Source organism: Lissotriton helveticus, chromosome 7 (genome assembly GCF_964261635.1).
Source record: "Lissotriton helveticus chromosome 7, aLisHel1.1, whole genome shotgun sequence".
Classification (NCBI taxonomy): Eukaryota; Metazoa; Chordata; class Amphibia; order Caudata; family Salamandridae; genus Lissotriton; species Lissotriton helveticus.
This window is the reverse complement of record NC_136068.1, coordinates 1,929,621,254-1,929,641,568: the sequence shown is the minus strand read 5'-3', so window position 1 is coordinate 1,929,641,568 and position 20,315 is coordinate 1,929,621,254. Positions and strand designations below refer to the sequence as shown.

Sequence of the window (20,315 nt, the reverse complement as noted above, 5' to 3'; positions counted from 1 at the left end):
AGCATGGGCTACTCATTACCTCCTGTATGATGTTTCCTTCTAGCAATTTCTGTATTTCCAGAGTAACACCAGCTTTCACTTCTGCATTCATTCTGTAGGGTTTAGTATTGGGGTATACTGCATTGTCCTTTATAGCTATCTGTATGGGGTCCACATTTTTCATTAACCCTACATCTTTCCCAGTAAAGTCCCACACCTCTGGCTTCACTGCTTCTTGGAGTTCTTTGGGTAAATCCTGCATGGTCATTCGTTTAATTTCCGAGTCAGGGCGGACTAACATTAATTTATAAATGCCGTCTTCATCTGGGGTCTGAATTTCAACACCCTTTGGTGTGCAAAAGATGGTACAGTTCATTTTGCACAGCAAATCACGTCCCAGCAAGTTCACTGGACTGGTGTCGCAAACGACAAATCTATGCATTTCCTTAAAGTTTCCAATTGATATTTCCATGGGCTTGGTAACAGGAGTACTAATCAATTGATTAGATACACCCACTACTTGGATGGCTTCTCCCGAGAGGGGTAGGTTTGGAACGTCCACTGTTCTCACAGTAGAACGGGTAGCGCCAGTGTCCAACAGAAAGGTGACATCCTTTCCGTCAACCTTTCCTTCAATGTATGGTCCGGACTGGTCTACCGGCAAGGAGGCGCCAAGTACGCACTCCTCGTCCTCCCCTCTCAGGCCACGTCAGTACTGGTCATCACAAAGGAAGGTATCATTTAAAAGATACTGCGAAGTTGCTGCATTTCTGTTCTCATTGCTTTCCCAGACTTCTATCTCATCTCCCTCTGCTTGTTTTCCCTTGTATACCTGCTTTGGTGCTCGGGGCACCTGAACTGTTTTTACCTGTGGTTGAGTCTTTCTTGGTCTTTCTTTCTGCGTCTGTGGAGTTAAATCAGGTGTTTTGGGGTTATCATCCGGCAAGTAAGGACACTCGTTACGCCAGTGTCCAATTTCGCCGCACTGATGGCAGGGAAATTTCTTCATAGCCTCTTCCCTGCTCATTTTGGGCCGGGGCTTGCCTCCTCCCCCTCCCCCAGGACCTTCGTTCTTAGCATTTTTTACCATGTTATTCAAATGCTTTTCCTGCTGTTCTGCGAGCTTCACCTGAGCCCACATCACTTTCTCCTTGAGAGCTTTTTTCTTTTCTGCCATCTCGTCCTCGCAGTACTTTGCGTACCGCAGGACCTCGTCTACCTTTTTGGAGTGCCAACAGATCTTGTTATCTTTTATCCACTGACAAATTTCAGGTCTTAAACCGTTTACAAACCTGTAAATAAAGTGCGTCATATCCTTCATCTCGATGTTATCTATACCACTGTAGGTTTTAAACACCTGTAACAGCCTTTCATAATAGGAGTGCACTGTCTCATCTCTTTCCTGCGTTGTTCTATCTATCCTGGTCCAATCTGTTTCCTTTGCGGGCACCTTCTCTTTCAAGTGCTGAATTACCTGCTCATACTTTCTCATGACTTCCTTCGAAGGTTCCCCTGTTTCTTTATCTCTTGTGTACTCCTCACTGGGCCAGGCTATGGCTATTTTACACTCGGTCCATAGATCGACCGGGACCACAATGTCGAAAAACCCATCCAGGTCTTTCCACAGGCATTTCTGCACCTTTACGAACCTTTCCACTTGCCGGTACCATTCAACCGGCTTCTCGCGTAGTTTCGGAAAATCGTTAGTAAAGGACACAATATCCTGTCTGGACCATGGAACGTGCACATACCTCCCACCTGGTACTTCACGCATGGGGCATAATGTTTCGGGCTTGTCTACTTCTCTCAGAGGGAACTCAGAGGTAGCTTGTCTCGATCGGGCCTCATCTTTCTTTCGTGCCCACCTCGTTTTCCACCTTTCCACGTCTCCCCATTTTTGCAAAACTGCAAGCAACTCTTTAATCTGCAACTTCCTCCCTGACACATTCAAGTTCTCTAAATCCTTGTCTGAGAACTCAGCTCGGTATGGTTTCTGCAAGGGCTTCGATCGGGATATATCTATCCCCATACTAGCTGCGGTGTCGGTCAGTTTTTCGTGGAGCACCCTAGTACTCCGGGTAAGGCTTTTACACATAAACAGCAATTCTTCTTCAGAATAAGTATTCAATCTATCTAATCCCACATTTCCTGCCATTAATTCCTCTATCTCTACTCTCAGTTTATAGAGGTCTAAAGGTTTCGTTTGCGGAGCCTGTTTTTCTAATTCACGACTCCAATTTTCAATTTCTTCTGGCGTTACCAAAGAGACACTCCTGGTACCCGTTGCTGATTCTAATTTAATTTATTTTGTATCAAAAGGATTATGCCTCTTCTGCACTCCCTTCCCTGTTTGTTTGTTTGGCAGGTCCAAGAACACAACTTCGGACTCGCACTCACTGGACTGATCGTCTATCAGTAGGGGCTCTTGCCTCGGCGGGGCCATTATCGGGTTCATAACTGGAGGGTTCGGACCTCCTTGATTATTCCCGTACAACGGAACTACGGGTCCGATTGTTACCGGAATAGTCAAAGCTTCAGGACTGGTATTTAACTGGGAGATCTTCTGAATTATTTCTGACCTCTGTCTAGCTATGGCCTCTTGCTCCCTTTCATCTAATACTCTTCCTAAGGTTCGGTCAGGTATCATCTGTGGGGTCAGGTGAGGCGTAAAACTCGGGGCAGTAGGATGCGTTTCACTTGGTCCCCCACCATAATTCGGTTTTGGGAACAAAGTTCCGGTGCCAAATGACCGGCGCTCTTCCCCATATGGAGGCTGCAAAAAGGGCACTCCTGAACCTATTGGCTTTTCTTCGTTCTCATAAATTGGTCTGGGGAAGAAGGCTCTTTCACGGGAATATTTTTCCTCCGGGCTCACGGGCATACTGGGATATATATTTCGTACCTCCGCGGGTCCGGGATTCTCAAAATAGGGCAGTACCTGGCCACCTCCCCCCCTACATAGGGATCTGTCCTCCTCCTTAATAGATGGACGCTGGTGATTCTCTCCTGCACTGGAAGGTCGGGCTCCCTCATTATAAGGGGGCGGGCTTCTCGTAAAGATATCATCTAACAATTCATCGTCTGACTCCCCCATGGCCCCCCAATGCTTACTCTTTTCTGTCCTTTTCTCTCCCCCAGAAGGGTTACCCGCTGGCATCATGGGAAACAGACCCTCAACAATCATGCTCTGCCTCCACTGTTTCATCCTCTTGTCCCTGGTCTCTTGTTTCAGCCTGGGGTACCACTTGGTCAGACCTTTGTCCATTCGGGGTTTCTCTCTTTCAAAAGCCTCAATCTCCCATTCCTCTAATGCCTCATACTGCGTTAGTCTCGGTCTGGGATGCAATTCATTCATGCGGGTTCTCAAATTAAATAAAATCCTACCATTGAAAGTACCGTCTAACGGAAAAGCCAATACTCCGTCATCTTTTGTGTACTTTACCCAATTCTCCAACCACACACAGGTGTTGTACCCTCGGTCAAACATCATGAATGAGGCGGGAGTATTCGCTGGCGGGATAGTAACGCCCTCTCTAGACTTAATCGGTTTGTCCGTTTTGAAATAATTCTTTACCCTATTTACAAGGGACATCTTTCTCTTAGCTCCGTACATGATATCGTATCTATTAGCTTTCCACTGATCCCTTTCGAACCCTTGGTTTCTTGGATCGGGTCTAGTCTCTGGACAATACGAGTGCCACATACGATTTTTACGCTTTACTCTGTTTACAAAGTCACCTCCAATCAGAACGCGTCTTGTAATTCCGTGCAACCAATGAGGTGCACGCGTTCAAATAATTTCGGCCAATGGGTGCGCGGCCCCTTCGTGAGACTGTCCTCACGCTCCGGCGCTTCACCCCTCCTTCACAATTCCAGCCCCGCTACCCGCCCGCTGTTTCTACCAATCCCAGCGCGGCACGGAGTGACGTCAGAGACGCTTCGCGGCTGACTCCCTCCCTTCACAAGGTAACGGAAACTTTCTTTCTTTCTAAAGTGCTCAGTGCTTGGTTATTTTACAACAAATACACATTCGCCACAGTGCTCAAGTGTCTAGACAGGATAGCTTTGTTTTACTGCAAGTAAACTACTTCCATTTACTTTTCACGCGCTGCGGGCAGATCTCTTCCGCCTACCCTTCACTCTAGCATCGGTGAACCTGTTATTCCCCTAAACTCATCCACTTCTCCGGGATATATCCGAGTCTAAGGTTTCCCAGCGGACCCCTCTGCTTTCACCCAAGCTCCGAGGAACCTGCTACTCTTCCGATGTGACCCTTACTTAGGTTACGCCACTATGGGAATTTTGCCAATGAACCTCGTTACTGACATTTATTCACACATGTATTCAGAAAACCCTAGTTAGTGCTTCCCGGTTATCCTAACCTGCACCTAACTTTCCTTAAGCCTGTGACCTCAGGACAATGGATTCTATTCACCACTTGCCCTTTCAATTCCCCGGGGAGTTCGGACAACACTGACTGACACGGTTTACAAACGCATGGATTAATACATATAACAATATGAGAACAAGAATAATAACAATACAACAATTCATGAATTTCAGCAGCGTATTCACAAGAGAGTGATCGAGTCCCTCTGAACAGCCGCTCTTATAGCAGCATTAATGTACTAGCAGCTACCGACTTAACTAGTCTAACTAGTCCTACCTAACCTTTAGCTAGTCCCTAACCATCCTCTGATCTACCAGAAAACTGATAGAGCGCGCGAGGTCACCCAGCCAATGATTCTGCCGTTTCCGGCTTCAGGGCCCATATACTTTCAATTCACACTATTCATTGACAGGGTGACTTCACGGGCTGCTACCAATTGTGTGTGTTCCCTACTGTTATTACTCAGTGTACTCGACTTACCATCCACCGACACGGGTACCTATGACTTCAATGGATCAGGGGTCTAGCTGTAAAAGGAAAGGCAGCAAATGCAAATTCAAATGACATTCAATACTGTTGTAAAATGACCACGGACAACTGGAAGTTTTAAAATGTTTATCTAAAGTTCGGTTTCATCAAGCATTAAACTTACAAGAATAAGGCAATCAATGACCAAGATAATGAAAAGTACATAACTATAGAGAAATAAAGTCAGGGTAATCATTTAAATGCAATTATGAGATGCAAAGGAAATATGCTATGCATTCAAGGCAAGAAATCTTTAGAAAATGTAAGTAAGGCCGTTCTAGACCATATCAGAAAATGACAAACTGCAATGCAAAATATGATTTCTAAAAGGTAGGGTAACATGGGAACATATCAAGAAATATGCAACTGACTTTACGTTTCAATAGTTTGCGGCAAAAGCATGGAAAAATCAACATGTGCAAGGTGTGTCTTTATTAAAGCAAAAGACAGAAATATAGAAAGGTGCAAGTTTAAAAGAACTTAGAGCAGTATTTACCTAGACTGGTGTGGAAACCAAACCCTGGCCACGGGTCAGTTAAGGACAGGAAACCCTCAAGGAAGGATACCCCTCAAAGGACAGCAGGTGCAGAATGGACACCCCGGACAGGACAGGATACCCTCAGATTAGGAATCAGGACAGGACCTCAGGACAGGACAGCAAACCCTCAGGACAGGACCGCTCAGGACAGGACCGCACCCGCAGTTTGGGAGCAACGCCTGCGCTCCACCCTCTCTGCAGCTATCGATCAAGACCCCGATTGGGTCAGCGAACTCCCAGCAAAGTGCTTCACCAGCACTTTAAGGTTCAGTAAAACCTTAGTCTATGGTCAATTTCGGACAGAGTGCTCCGCAGCGCTCTGTATCTTCAGTCACCTATTGAGTACGATGGGTCAGTGACAGGTCAGCTAAACCAGACAAGTCGGACAAAATCCCTAGGCGAACCCAGGATAAATATACTGTTTTGGGACAGGGTACCACCCCCCAAATGTTGCAAAGTGTCAGAATCCCCAATTTCGATTGGTCCTAAGGTAGGATTTGGGTAACACACCAATCATAACACACTATTTGGATGCTTCATTTACATATCTGGGTACCGCCTAGCGAGATTGGGGTTCCCATGAGAAACTGCAAAGAATTACAATGACAATTGTACAAAGTAGCAGAACAGGGACATGTGACTCCGTTCAGCCGAGATCGCAGGTCAGTTCTCAGGAGCATCTTGCCCATCACTGCCAGCTGGCTAAGTTCCATCAGCCAAGGTTGTCAGGTCCCCGAAAAGTCGCACATGCGCAGAAGGGACCTCCAAGATGGCTTTAGAGCAGTCAGACCCCCATTCCCCGCGGTACATGAAAAGCAAGCGAAAACAAAGTAATACATAGAAGTAACATTATGAAAACACATCACATGGTTTAGACTTTCAACTTATCACTAAGAAATATACTTATGCAGTTTAAATGTTAGCTACATAGATACATACACAAGAGCAGTGGCACGAGCAGTACCACGTTGTAGGCAAAGCTATGAATTACGCATGCGCATAAATTTCCCTCCACTTCTGCAGACCCGTCAGGACACGTGAGTGTGGCTGACGCATGCGCAGTAACTAAATACAAGCGGCGGCCATATTTTACGGACACGGATTAAATGCATTAGGAATACACATAGGCAAGCTTCATAAACTTTGCTTAAACTTAATATAAACGTTAGTAAGACGTACACTTTTTACCTTGTTACACATAAACGAGGTTCATGAATACAGCAAGTCGCAAAATATGCGAAGCTTTGCTTCATCACCCCTCAGACACCAATGATTATTATACATGCACAACAGACTCGTTAAACCAATCAACAATGCGCAATTATAACAGAATGATGCCCTCTATACTTCTGTGCCACAGTTCTGTGGAAAGGGGTAAAGGTCGGGACTCGGAGGCACCTTCCAATGACAAATTCTCCCAGGCGAGGGTCATACGTGGGATTGTTTATTAGTTGCACTGCCTCTGACCTGTGCTTCCCTCACTGCCATAGTCCACGTGCCATGCGCGGCATGACTGGGGAGGAGGGGGGTTTCGCGCGGGGGAGGCGTTTCTTTAAATCAAACAAATAAAAACAAACTTACCAGGCAATAGGGGGGTGCGCGCGAGGGGGGGAGCAGTCACGGCAGGAATGACGGGGGGAGGGAGGGTACACGAGGTGGAGGGAAGACTAAATTCAAAAACAAATAAAAACAAACTTACCAGCCAGGATGAGGCATCTCACCGCCGGTCCCAGTCGCATCAAGTCTCCGAGCCCTAGCCCTCTCATGTCAAACTGGCGAATCATAACTCTGGATGCGACTGAAGGCGGCTACTCAGCGAAATCCTGCCATTTAAGAGGGCATGGAGCGAATTCACGTCACAGCCCGAGCAGGATCCTATCTTCAGGCTCCTGTACTACACTAGGCATGCGCAGCATGTCTAGTGTAATGTGAATGGAGTCAGGTGCAGAAATGAAAAGCGCCCCTCGCTCGCAGATGCGCAGTCTGAGTCCAGTTCTGGACTCCTGCTGCTGCTCTCGCCTGCGTACGTGCTCTTGTTGAATGACTCATGCAGGCACACTTCTGAGGCTGTGAAGCACGGGCTGGAAATGTAAACGGACGAATTGCCGTCTGCTTACATTTCCTGCTGCCCGTGCCGTGAGCATTTTTTCTGTGTTGATTTGCCTAGTGGGGCGCCGCCCCTGGCGCCCCTATGGACCAGCCGCCACTGATGACCACATCATTCCTATCCTGTCTTCTCTCTGATGGCTTCCCATCGAGGCTAGAGCTATTTACAAAACGGCTTGTATTTATTTATTTATACAGGATTTATAATGCGCATGGCTGCCTCAGCGACGAGGCATCCCAGCACCCACAAAGAGTTGCACTCTTCCTCCCCTCGCTATCTGGCAATTAAACTGAAATTGTCTGGAGGCTCAAGACCGTCTCAGAATGCGGAAAAGTTCCTGCTTGAGCCCTCCTCCTTCAAAAGGGAAAAACTGTTGGCTCAATCGTTCTCCGGTAATGCGGTGAGAATCTGGAACTTGCTTCCTCGTTCACTCCGTGCCATCACCTCCATCCAGATCTTCAAAGCGGACCGCAAATCTCTTCTATTCCAAAGACACTTTCAGAACTAATTCCCCCCCTTCTCAGACCCCCCGCCAGGAAGTTCTTTAGTCTTTGTAAATTTGTCACAAATATTGTACATCATGTGCTCGCTGCGTTTGAAATTGTGTTCCTTTTGCCAGCGTTGTTTTGATTCTATGGCCTGCTATTTTTGTAACATTTCTCTCTTGTATCGTAACTGGTTCTGTTGTACAGCGCTCTTACACCTTCGGGTAAAGTCCGCGCTTTATAAAAATGCATTAAATAAAAAAAAATACACCACTCCATAACACCCCACTCTAATCCACTTTAGGACACTCCCCTTTGCCCCAATCACTTTTAGTCATGCTTCCCAGCGCGCGGTAGTGTACAATATAGCTAAAACATTGTGGTAAAGCCAATAATTCTTGAATATGTGAAACCTGTTGGCTTTGACAATGCTTGTTTAATAAGCTCAACCATATCCCCCAGCCCTGTTTCCAGTGAAGAGACTGGTGTGTGGTAGAAGACCAGCGTCTCAGGGTCTGAGCATGCGCACTACAAAGCTTACACCAGTCTGAGCATGCGCACTGCGCTTCGCACGCGGTGCTTCTGCGCATGCCTGAGGTACAGATACAGGTTTGAAGTGTACACACTACGGAAGATCAGTGTCTCAGGGTCTGCGCACGCGCGAGAGCGTGAGGTCAAGGTTCACGCATGCGCGGTAGAGCCGCAAGGCAGAGCTGTGTGTGTACAGCTCTGGTCTGTTGTCTGCCCCGAAGTCTCTCCCCCCCTCCCCGCCCCGGGGTCTGTCCCCCCGCCCCCCCAGAGGCCCCGAGCGGAGTGAGCGCCCCCCCGGACCCGCGGAGAGGGAGGTGAGTGCTGCGCTGGGGCGGGGGGTGCAGCTCGGTGACCCCGGGGGGGGGGCTGGGCCCCTTCGAGGCCCACTGCTGGGGACCCCGGAGCTCCTCTTCGTGTGTGGCATGGGGCCAATCCTGGCGCTCCCCTCGGTTGCACTGTGTGCGCTGGGGCGAAACCCGAACTACAGGTCCCAGAATGCATTGCGCGGGATAGGACAGGATGGCAGAAGTCCCCTGCCCCTTGGCAGCTGAACTGTGGAGCGGGAGGGCACGAGCAGACTGCGGGGGTCGGTGCACGCAGGCTGTGCACTGGGGCCACCCTTGAGACACCCCGAATTACACTTGAGATGTGTCCTGCACATCTGAGTTTATATGAAACATTCAAAACTGCAAGACACGGTGCAGGCAAAAGAATCTCACCAGAGCCCTGAGTGCCAGGCCCCCGAGGGCCAGAGCAGGAAGGGAGAGGATACAGGGTCCTGGGGGCAAGTGATGGAGAAATCAGTGAAAACACCTCATGGTGAGAGATCAAGGAGAGGCTACCGAGGGGACCGTGATCTACCACAGCATTATTGCAGGCAACGCTCAAAGCTGCTCTCATGTTTTATCACTACAGTGGTAGCACTTCTTAGAAGGAGAGCTGTGCAATAGAAGAACTGAGTCAGCACTTTTCAGAAGGAGAGGTGTGCAATAAAATAAATGAGTCAGCACTTATCAGAAGGAGAGGTGTGCAATAAAAGAACTGAGTCAGCACTTCTCAGAAGGAGAGGTGTGCCGTTAATGTCAGGAGAGCTGTGTAATTAATGAACTGAGACAGCACTTCTCAGAAGGAGAACTGTCCAATTAATGACCTGCGCCAGCACTTCTCAGAAAGAGAGCTGTGCAGTTAATGAACCGAGCCAGCACTTCTCAGGAGAGCTGTGCAATTAATGTACTGCGCAAGCACTTCTCAGAAGAAGAGCTGTGCAATTAATGAACCGACCCAGCACTTTTCAATGGGGTTCCTATACGTATAACAATCAGCACCAGCACTTCTCAGCGGACTGCTATCCTTGTTTGATGCATGGTGGCTTGTTATTGATCGCCGCAAGTATTTTTCAGACGACTTCTGCTACTTCAAGAACAGTACTGTCCCTTCTCAGCAGGGCTGACACACTTGCACTGGACATTATAACTACACCTCTCAGCATGCTGCTGCAGTGTAACAGACAATGCCAGCCCTTCTCAAAAGAGCTGCTGTGCCTCCAGTGGACAGTGGCAGTCATTCTCAATAGCACATCTGTATGTTTTTTGGACAGGACCAGCACTTTATAGCATAGCAGCTGTACCAGAAGAGGACAGTACCAGCACTTTATAGCATAGCAGCTGTGTAGAAGAGGCCAGTGGCAACACCTAGCAGCTGCAATGCTTTACATACCAGCCCCAGCACGTTTTCACTTACAGTAAACTCTACGGGCCTTTATCAGCAGGGCCTTGTGCACGGCAGTCCCAGCAGGCCTCAGCAGCGCAGCATGGTTGTACCTGTAATGGATAGTGTCCGTTTTCTCAGCAGCTGCTCTTCATGGCCGGTGCCAGAACTTCTCAGGATGGCTACTATCTTTGTTATTTACAGGCCCAGCATTTCTCAAATGGCTGCTCTACTCTTAGCATTCAGAACACACAGTGTTAAGAAAGTTAACTATACTGCCAATGGGCAGTCCACTTTGTTGGGCATACTAGCATTTCCAAGCTGGTCTGCTGTACGTATAATGGGCAGTGCCAACACTTCTCAACAGGGCTGCCATTCATATAATGGGCAGTGCCAACACTTCTCAACAGGGCTGCCGTTCATATAATGGGCAGTGCCAACACTTCTCAACAGGGCTGCCATTCATATAATGGGCAGTGCCAACACTTCTCAACAGGACTGCCGTTCATATAGTGGGCAGTGCCAACATTTCTCAATAGGGTGCAGTTCATATAGTGGGCAGTGCCAACATTTCTCAATAGGGTGCAGTTCATATAGTGGGCAGTGCCAACATTTCTCAATAGGGTGCAGTTCATATAGTGGGCAGTGCCAACATTTCTCAATAGGGTGCAGTTCATATAGTGGGCAGTGCCACCACTTCTCTGCAAGGTTACTATCCTATTATCAGACAGCACCTACACTTCCCAGCAGAGTTTGAGTGACCGCAAATCCCTTGTCTGATGTATTACTGCCGGTTAGTTGTCACACCTTCGCCTCTCCCCACATCCTCCATGTTCTTCCACATTTTTACGGTCAGTACCGCTGCTATATTTACCAAATCATTGTCGCGCAGGAGAGCATGGATGCATAGCACAGTTTTCATCATTTCTAATCACCTGTTTAGTTCATAAGTATCAAAACTGCAATTGATAATGGAACAATTGTATTTGTTGTAAAAGTGCACAATTTGAAAAGCACTGCCTGTCATGGCCTTTAAACTCACACATACACATTTGTCTCACACTCTGAGGAAATAGCTTTTTGTAGGTTCACACCCACTTGTTGCCCCTCTTTTTGGCTATTAGGTACTGGTGTAATGACTCAAAGTGCACTGAGGCCTGCTAACAAGACCTCAGTAGCAGTGCTCTGACACTTAAAAGGATATGCTTAATTGCCTTATACCCAATTGGCATAAGTTTACTTACTTATAAGTTCCAAGTGTATGGTACCGGGAGTACCCAGGGCCTGTAACTTAAAGTGCCCCTCGTGGGCTACCCAGGGCCTGTAACTTAAAGTGTCCCTCGTGGGCTACCCAGGGCCTGTAACTTAAAGTGTCCCTTGTGGGCTGTAGCACTTATTGTGTCACCACAAGTGTGAACAAAGTAAAACATGTAACCCAGCCTGTCACTGCAGACTGGTAGATACGTTCTTAACTGGTAACTTGACTTTGCCATTTAACCCCTTCAGCGCTGATGACAAAGCCAGCTCGTCATGGGCGTTACCTGCGCTACGCGCATGACGAGCTGACTTTGTCACGTAATGCGTGATTTATGAATTTTCAGCGCACAGCGGGAAAACCCGCTAGCGCGGTAGAGGTTAAACTAGTGACAAAGTTCAAACCTTCTTTTTTTAATATATGTCACCCCTAAGTTAGGGCCATCTTACACTCTAAATGGACAAGAATAAAGAAAATTAAAGCACAAGACCAAGCTGAAATAGTCTACTTGGCTAGAGGCACATTGGTGACATTCTGTTGCAGGCGAGGGGTTATGGTAACGTTTCCCCCCCGTTTCTATTAGCGGAGGGTCGCCGCATTGTCTACGTTCAATAGTTGTGTTTCTTTATATTCTTTATATTTTTAGTGTTCTCTTCCTCTGTGTCTTTTATCACGAAGATTCACATCCTATTTGATACGACTTTTGGCAAAGTGTCTGTCGTGGTATAGTGTGTTGGAGTTAGATTGTGAAACATTGTTGACATCTCACTGTGAGCGAGTGTTTATTTTATCTATTTTTCCTCTCTTTTTTTCTTTAAGTGGGTGGTTGCCGCATTGTTTTTTTTTAATTGTTTTTTTAAAACCTTTATTGAAATATGCAAGTTGGTACATGCGCAGGCCCACAACCACAAGGGCCGGCCGCAAACAAATCAAAGAAACCAGGAATCGAACAAAAAATCAATGAAAAAGGATAAACAGTACGACCACCACATGGGCACCCCAGGGCAAGAGGATACATTAGGTTTTCGTTTTTTAAATATGATGAAGAAGTAGAGGCGGCTATCTCAAAGACGTCACACCATTCAATGTAAAAAGAAGAGATGAGGGGGGACGTACCCCGCAAAGCAATCAAAATCAGGTGAGAGCCCACACAGCAATGCGAACAATATGGTCGCCGAGGCAGCCACAGAGCAACAGGCGATACGGCAGCAAGCAATGTAGCAGAGCACCATCTTAAAAACCCACCCTCTAATGACAGAAAGGCTTAGGCAATTGGAGACGCCCGATAGGAAAAGGAGAAGAGTTAAAAGAAACCGCCAACCCTACTGGAGAGATAGAGTACCCTCCAAGAACAGACAGAAAAGAGAAAAGGACCATAGAACAAAACAAACTAAAACAACAACCCCCCCCCACACCCCCCACCCTGCACACCTGTAATGGCTACGGCCAACCCCACTAACAGCGTGCCTGTCGCCCAGGAACTGCCCCACAGAAGGGAAAATATAAAGTGGAGGAGGAGAGCGACAAACACACTTCCGGACACCCTTACCCTCCACCATTGGCTACCTCCCCCAAGCATATCAACCAACCATTAGATGCAAGAATCAAGCGTCCAGCTGGGGAGGACATCAACCAAGACCACCCACCTCCCGGTGAGAGCACAGGCAAGTTCAAATCCGCATTAAGACACCTGTCGCCAAGTGACAACAATTACGAGGGAAAAAGACAGCAGTCCGTTCGAAGCAGTGGTGACGTGTCAAAGCAGGATACCAGATGAAGTCAACCCTGGCCAGTGCGACGCCGCGAATAGCCCCATGTCCTCCGATGCACGATAGGCAGGAGACAGTCAAGATGTCCACGGAGGTGTGGGGTAGCGAAATCCGAACAAAGACCAGGCACAAAATGGCGGCGTCCATAGAACCAGCAGGGCAAGATGGAAAAGTAACGCCGACTGCTCCAATAGTCTCGGAAGGATTTTCTACTGCAACCAGGACCATAGGCAGCGAAGGTCCGCCAGGCAGGGAGCACGTAGGAAAAACCATTGGTAATTGCGGGTGCAGCATAAATCGGGCCAAAAGAATCCAAATGAGCCAAGGCAGGCCGCCGCTCGGGAACCACAGAGCGATGGGTCAAATCCTCCACCGGTATCAAAGGATGTCGGACACATGTCACAGGGTCGTCGTCCGGTCTCAGGCAAATGTTTTCCAGCTTCTCCGCGAGTCGGTCATACGTGACGGTAAGCTGGGTATGGAGCGCCCCTATGGCGGCCATGATGGACCCCAACAATGGTGCGCCATCCGTCCCCTCCATCCCCCGGGCCACAGGGACGAAGCAGGACTCGAGCCCCGGACTCACTTCCGAGGCTCTAGGCACACACGGAGCAGATGCAAACTGCGGGCGCTCTCACCACTGGCAAACTCTACCCCTTCTTCGGCCGCGGGGGACAGCCCTTCGACCCCGTCTCCCCAGCAAGGTCTCCGGGCAGCGTCCCCGGACCGCGGTTCAGGATGATCGCCGTCCGTCACGATAACATATCTTCGTCACCAATTAAGGACTGGAGTGCGATGCAGAGTCTCAAAATCCGAAGTCGGGGGACCGGACTAGACCCCGGACTCACAGCCGCTGTTGTTCGATTGCATCCCGGGCGGGCAGGAAATCGAGGTCCCGGCAGCAGCCCTGGAATAGGCCCAAAACAAAACTCGACAGAACTCTGTCCCCCAAGCAGTTAGGAAAACCGGGAGTGCACCAACGGTGTCAGGCAGACTTCATGCATTCAGGCGCCCGGTGGTGGTACAGGATGAGTAGCAGGATATACGAGCCGCCGGCGAAGGTCGACGGAGCCGGGAGCTTATGCGGCCATCTTGGATCGTTGCGTAGCTCCTCCTCCGGTTGCCGCATTGTTAATGATGTTGTAAGTGAAGCTCGTAATAATCCTGGGATACAAGTAACTATTTTGGCTTGGTCTTGTGTTTCGATTTTCTTTATGTGTGTCTTAAGTAATTTGTTTGTACCGGTAAATGTAGACTTTTTCATATACAGCCTCTATGACGTATTTTGTTTATGTCTATGGTGATTAGTACCCTTTTACTCTATTTAGAGTGGTTTTTCTACGTTTATGGAGATCTCTGCTGCTTATTTATAAAATAAATAAAATAATTGACCCCCGCCACATCATAAGAATCCTGTACTCGCTTTTTTGTCAAAAATCTTTTAATTTATTTAGCAGCACGATGTACTCGCTTTTAGCCATCATAATTATACATTTTGGAACTTGCAGTTTTATTTTTACTTTGTAAGAGTGGGACTGTGGCATTATAAATCATTGTTTTCACTGTTCTTTTTGGATAGAGCGTGGACTACAAAAATTACAAATAACGTTAAAAATCCTCAGCTGGCTGGAGATGTCACAAACAAGATGAATACCCCTGTGCGGCTGTGCACACCAGTCCTTCGCTGCTGCCCATGCTCCACACAGTTTGTTTGGCAGGTGTACTATTGAAGATATCAATCGCTTTTTTTCGTGAGCTAGGAAGTCTCAGCGCCTCTAATTTACTTTTGGCTTACTGCCCCTTGAGCAGCCCCTTATACTGTGAACAATTGTGCTCGGCTGCTGATACTTGCTTCCCATGCTACATCTAATTTGAAGTGCAGCTGTTGCTTTATGCCATCATCTTTTGTAAGGAAAATGTTGTCCTCCTTCTTCGTCCTGTGCTGCAATCGCTTTGTGATGGGTGGTTCCCCTGCTCCAGGATCTCATGCTGTGTCTCCTTACTGATGAGTGGTTGCCCTGCTCCTGTGTCCTGTGCTGCCTCTCCTTTGTGATGGGTGGTTCCCCTGCTCCAGGGTCTCGTGCTGCGTCTCCTTACTGATGAGTGTTTACCCTGCTCCTGTGTCTTGTGCTGCCTCTCCTTTGTGATGGGTGGTTCCCCTGCTCCTTCGTCCCGTGCTGCGTCTCCTTTGTGATGGGTGGTTCCCCTGCTCCTGTGTTCCGTGCTGCGTCTCCTTAGTGATAAATGGTTGCCCTGCTCCTGTGTCTTGTGCTGCCTCTCCTTTGTCACGGGTGGTTCCCCAGCTCCTTCGTCCCGTGCTGCGTCTCCTTGTGATGGGCGGTTCCCCTGCTCATGTGTCCTGTGCTGCGTCTCCTTAGTGATGAGTGGTTCCCCAGCTCTTGTGTCCCGTGCTGCATCTCCTTTGTGATGGGCGGTTCCCCTGCTCATGTGTTCCGTGCTGCGTCTCCTTAGTGATGAGTGGTTGCCCTGCTCCTGTGTCCTGTGCTGCCTCTCTTTTGTCACGGGTGGTTCCCCTGCTCCAGGGTCTCATTCTGCGTCTCCTTACTGATGAGTGGTTGCCCTGCTCCTGTGTCCCTTGCTGCCTCTCCTTTGTCACGGGTGGTTCCCCAGCTCCTTCGTCCCGTGCTGCGTCTCCTTTGTGATGGATGATTCCCCTGCTCCTGTGTCCTGTGCTGTGTCTCCTTGTGATGGGCGGTTCCCCTGCTCATGTGTCTTGTGCTGCCTCTCTTTTGCCACAGGTGGTTCCCCAGCTCCTTCGTCCCATGCTGCGTCTCCTTTGGGATGGGTGATTCCCCTACTCCTGTGTCCCGTGCTGCGTCTCCTTAGTGATAAACGGTTGCCCTGCTCCTGTGTCCCGTGCTGCCTCTACTTTGGGATGGGTGATTCCCCTGCTCCTGTGTCCTGTGCTGCGTCTCCTTGTGATGGGCGGTTCCCCTGCTCATGTGTCCTGTGCTGCCTCTCTTTTGCCACAGGTGGTTCCCCAGCTCCTTCGTCCCATGCTGCGTCTCCTTTGGGATGGGTGATTCCCCTACTCCTGTGTCCTGTGCTGCGTCTCCTTAGTGATGAGTGGTTCCCCAGCTCCTGTGTCCCGTGCTGCGTCTCCTTTGTGATGGGCGGTTCCCCTGCTCCTGTGTCCTGTGCTGCCTCTCCTTTGTCACGGGTGGTTCCCCTGCTCCTGTGTCCCGTGCTGCCTCTCCTTTGTCACGGGTGGTTCCCCAGCTCCTTCGTCCCGTGCTGCGTCTCCTTTGTGATGGGTGGTTCCCCTGCTCCTGTGTCCCGTGCTGCGTCTCCTTAGTGATAAACGGTTGCCCTGCTCCTGTGTCCCATGCTGCCTCTACTTTGGGATGGGTGATTCCCCTGCTCCTGTGTCCTGTGCTGTGTCTCCTTGTGATGGGCGGTTCCCCTGCTCATGTGTTCTGTGCTGCATCTCCTTAGTGATGAGTGGTTCCCCTGCTCATGTGTTCCGTGTCCTTAGTGATGAGTGGTTGCCCAGCTCCTGTGTCCCGTGCTGCCTCTCCTTTGTCACGGGTGGTTCCCCAGCTCCTTCGTCCCGTGCTACGTCTCTTTTGTGATGGGTGGTTCCCTTGCTCCTGGGTACCGTGCTGAGACTCCTTTGTAATGGGCGGTCCCCTGTTCCTGTGTCCCGTGCTGCGTCTCCTATGTGATGGGCGGTTCCCCTGTGTCCCTTGCTGTGTCTTCTTTGTGATGGGTGGTTCCCCTCCTCCTTCGTCCTGTGTTGCATCTCTTTTGTGATGGGCGGTTCCCCTGTGTCCCGTGCTGCGTCTCCTATGTGATGGGCGATTCCCCTGTGTCCCGTGCTGCGTCTTCTTTGTGATGGGTGGTTTCTTATCTCCTTCGTCAATGTGTTGTATCTCTTTTGTGATGGGCGGTTCCCCTGTGTCCCGTGCTGCGTCTTGTTTGTGATGGGTGGTTCCCCTCCTCCTTCGTCCTGTGTTGCATCTCTTTTGTGATGGGCGGTTCCCCTGTTGTCCCGTGCTGCGTCTCCTATGTGATGGGCGGTTCCCCTGTGTCCCTTGCTGTGTCTTCTTTTTGATGGGTGGTTCCCCTCCTCCTTCGTGCTGTGTTGCATCTGTTTTGTGATGGGCGGTTCCCCTGTGTCCCGTGCTGCGTCTCCCATGTGATGGGCGGTTCCCCTGTGTCCCGTGCTGCGTCTTCTTTGTGATGGGTGGTTCCCCTCCTCCTTCGTCCTGTGTTGCATCTCTTTTGTGATGGGCGGTTCCCCTGTGTCCCGTGCTGCGTCTCCTATGTGATGGGCGGTTCCCCTGTGTCCCGTGCTGCGTCTTCTTTGTGATGGGTGGTTCCCCTCCTCCTTCGTCCTGTGTTGCATCTGTTTTGTGATGGGCGGTTCCCCTGTGTCCCGTGCTGCGTCTCCTATGTGATGGGCGGTTCCCCTGTGTCCCTTGCTGTGTCTTCTTTGTGATGGGTGGTTCCCCTCCTCCGTCGTGCTGTGTTGCATCTGTTTTGTGATGGGCGGTTCCCCTGTGTCCCGTGCTGCGTCTCCTATGTGATGGGCGGTTCCCCTGTGTCCCGTGCTGCGTCTTCTTTGTGATGGGTGGTTCCCCTCCTCCTTCGTCCTGTGTTGCATCTGTTTTGTGATGGGCGGTTCCCCTGTGTCCTGTGCTGCGTCTCCTATGTGATGGGCGGTTCCCCTGTGTCCCGTGCTGCGTCTTCTTTGTGATGGGTGGTTCCCCTCCTCCTTCGTCCTGTGTTGCATCTGTTTTGTGATGGGCGGTTCCCCTGTGTCCCGTGCTGCGTCTCCTATGTGATGGGCGGTTCCCCTGTGTCCCTTGCTGTGTCTTCTTTGTGATGGGTGGTTCCCCTGCTCCTTGCTTCCAGTGCTGCATCGCACTTATAATTGTTCTTACCTCTTTGGGAGCTCGTAGACGAGGTTCCCTTGTGTCCCGTGCTGCGTCTTCTTTGTGATGGGTGGTTCCCCTCCTCCTTCGTCCTGTGTTGCATCTCTTTTGTGATGGGCGGTTCCCCTGTGTCCCGTGCTGCGTCTCCTATGTGATGGGCGGTTCCCCTGTGTCCCGTGCTGCGTCTTCTTTGTGATGGGTGGTTCCCCTCCTCCTTCGTCCTGTGTTGCATCTGTTTTGTGATGGGCGGTTCCCCTGTGTCCCGTGCTGCGTCTCCTATGTGATGGGCGGTTCCCCTGTGTCCCTTGCTGTGTCTTCTTTGTGATGGGTGGTTCCCCTCCTCCTTCGTGCTGTGTTGCATCTGTTTTGTGATGGGCGGTTCCCCTGTGTCCCGTGCTGCGTCTCCTATGTGATGGGCGGTTCCCCTGTGTCCCGTGCTGCGTTTTCTTTGTGATGGGTGGTTCCCCTCCTCCTTCGTCCTGTGTTGCATCTGTTTTGTGATGGGCGGTTCCCCTGTGTCCCGTGCTGCGTCTCCTATGTGATGGGCGGTTCCCCTGTGTCCCGTGCTGCGTCTTCTTTGTGATGGGTGGTTCCCCTCCTCCTTCGTCCTGTGTTGCATCTGTTTTGTGATGGGCGGTTCCCCTGTGTCCCGTGCTGCGTCTCCTATGTGATGGGCGGTTCCCCTGTGTCCCTTGCTGTGTCTTCTTTGTGATGGGTGGTTCCCCTGCTCCTTGCTTCCAGTGCTGCATCGCACTTATAATTGTTCTTACCTCTTTGGGAGCACGTAGACGTGGGTAGCATTTGTTGGTGTTCCCGACTGCACCTCGTTCCACCGCGGGTTTTCCCGTTTGTTTTGGAGGGTGCCGGCGGTCTTTCAAACACCATTTCTGGCTGGTTGGGGGTGGTCAGCGTTCCAGTGCCCACAGTCTATTTAATCAGCATGTCCTGCTCGTCGCGCTGCAATCGCGCGTAGTGGGACCGCCGCCGCGCCAAATGAAGCCCGTCTGCGCCCGTCCGTGCTAAGATCGCGCCTTGTGCCAGGGATGCTAGTGTATTTTTATCAGATCGGACTGTAAGGACTAACTAAACTAGGAAGGAACAGCTAGACCTTCGGAAGGTAGGAGCCTCTTGCCACCATTCGATGGACCCTGAGGTCTTAGCTGGGAAACAGCCTTCTGCATGTCCCTCCTGTAGTTTTTATTTGACACAGGCAGGAGTTGGTAGCACTCTTACTGATTTTTTTTTTTTTTTTGAAGACCTTTATTGCATAGATGGTAAATTTTGGTAGCACTCTTACTGATAACAGTGCTACTATGTTCCCTTCCAATGAGCACACATTTCTGGGTTATCTGATCAATGCCAGATCCTTGATTAAGAACAAGGTGGCCTTTCGAAACTTTGTTTCGCTCCGGAATCCTGTTTGGGTGTTTATTACAGAAACTTGGGCAAGGGACTGCTCTGGTCCAGATCTCGTGGAAGCAATCCCTTCTGCATATAGCCTAGTCAGACTGGATAGGGTAGGCCGGCGGAGTGGGGGGGGGGGCTGGGTATTCTCCATAGGGAGGCTTTTACCAGTCGTACAAAGCCACTCACCTCACTTACTGATCAGTACCAGGCTTTGAAACTTTTTTTATAAATACACATCCTACTGAAAGTTTATCTGGGGTCTTATCTTATCAGCAACCTGGATCTAGAGCATCCTTCAGTCAGGACTTTAGTAGTCTTTTAGAGCCCTACTTAGAAAGATCTAATTTTACACTTATGTAAAGACAGACACACTCTCTTGGAAACCCTGAGCTGCTGCGGTTTCCCGCAGTTGGTTATGAGTCCCAGCCATGAGGCAGGGCATATACTAGATGGCATTTTTTCTAATGATCTATGAATTAAGGTGGGAAAGCCTATACCTCTCGCCTGGTCAGATCATTTTGCCATTCCTTTTAACTTACAGACCTCGGCATTAGGGACTGCTCAAGCTGAAAATAGGAAATTGAAGGAAAGGAGAAATCTTAGCCTTTTTTTAGTAAGGAGGCACTCACTAACCTCTTCAAGAACTTTCAGCTTTCTGGGGACCCGGACGCAAATCTGGCAGCAGCTGAATTATCTAATAAGCTGTTAGTAACCATGGACA

General features: G+C 49.6%; 1 protein-coding gene across 1 annotated transcript in view; it reads left to right on the top strand.

The window, feature by feature from the left end:
• The first annotated feature begins 8,753 nt into the window (after window positions 1-8,753).
• The window catches only part of LOC144770915 (uncharacterized), a 61,779-nt gene continuing 50,217 nt past the window's right edge, over window positions 8,754-20,315 (top strand). Inside the window, exon 1 of the mRNA XM_078655731.1 lies at window positions 8,754-8,872. The gene's annotated coding sequence lies outside the window, so the exon portion shown is untranslated. The remainder of the gene's footprint in view (window positions 8,873-20,315) is intronic.